The following is a 1,303-nucleotide window of genomic DNA, read 5'->3' as shown; positions in this document are numbered from 1 at the left end:
AATCACTTTGCTTCCTCATTACTCATCTTATTCAAGTGATATTTGCTGACTTTAGTTTAATAAACAATGGTCTTTGCTCTAGAAAAACTAAGCATAAACAATAGCATCAGTTGAAATCTTTTCTTCTATCAATCCATGTTTCTTATTAACATCTTCCCCTAGTAACAGGAGTCATCATTTTCTTGTTGAAGTGACACTTTGCTTTGATTTTTTTTTCTCTTTCCATAAGTTGCTAAATGGAGATTACCATTCCAATTTCCCCATACTTTAGCTCCATGAAACAAATCTCCAAGTATACATAAGCTACAATCATGTTGATCATCCCAGACAGAAAGTCCATAGAACCTTGCTATACCCTCTGCATTCTCATAAAAAAGGAGTATCAAAAATTAAAGTCTTATTTTTTATTCAGCTGAGGATGTCCCATATTCATTGCACTATTTGAAAAGCAAAATTTAGTTATGTAGGAACTGAACAACAAAAATATGATTTATGTGAGAATCCCTATATAAAAATTGGAACATGTTTCTAAAGTGATTTTAATGAAATCACCTTAAAATGACAAAAATTAATAATTATATAACCTTTTACCATAACAATATCTTCATATATATTTAAAAATTAGTTTGGAAATAAAAAGGGTAGCTATATGATTTATTGCTCAACTTGAGATAATTTGAGTGTAAAAAAGAGGAGTTCTGCTACTAGTTATGCTGAAATAATGGACATAAAATGGGATTGTATCAAGCAAGTAGGATGTCTACCTACTTTTCAATGTCTGAGATGTATGGATATTCTTCTAGTGAAAAGGTTAGTGGTAGGAACATTGCAGATCTGCATGTTATCTTAGTTGAAGTCAATGGGGTTTTGAAAACAGAAGTAAATGATAGTACTGAAACTATTCGATCTAGTGTATACTTTTGGTTTTCCATTACCATCGCATTGCTGTGCCCTCCTCCAGGGGATCTTCCCCACCCAGCGATCCAACCCAGGCCTCCTGCATCTCCTACATTGCAGGCATATTCTTTACTAGTGCCATCTGGGAAGCCCAAAGCAAAAGGTACACATTTTCACTTTCCATAGAATTTCTATACACTTTGATATCCCTAGATATATATAGAATCAAGAAGTATCTCTTTTCAATTAATTGAATTTTATTTTTTTTCTCAATTCTTTAGCAAAATAAAATTCATTGGACATCATGAAAATAACTCGAAGCGGAGGAATAATGTATTATGTTGCACATGTTTAGGGGCTTCCTAGGTGGAGCTGGTGGTAAAGAACCCACCTGCCAATGCAGCAA

The sequence above is a fragment of the Muntiacus reevesi genome, chromosome 9, assembly GCF_963930625.1.
Source record: "Muntiacus reevesi chromosome 9, mMunRee1.1, whole genome shotgun sequence".
Classification (NCBI taxonomy): domain Eukaryota; kingdom Metazoa; phylum Chordata; class Mammalia; order Artiodactyla; family Cervidae; genus Muntiacus; species Muntiacus reevesi.
The sequence above is the reverse complement of the archived record's forward strand: the minus strand, read 5'-3'. Positions refer to the sequence as shown.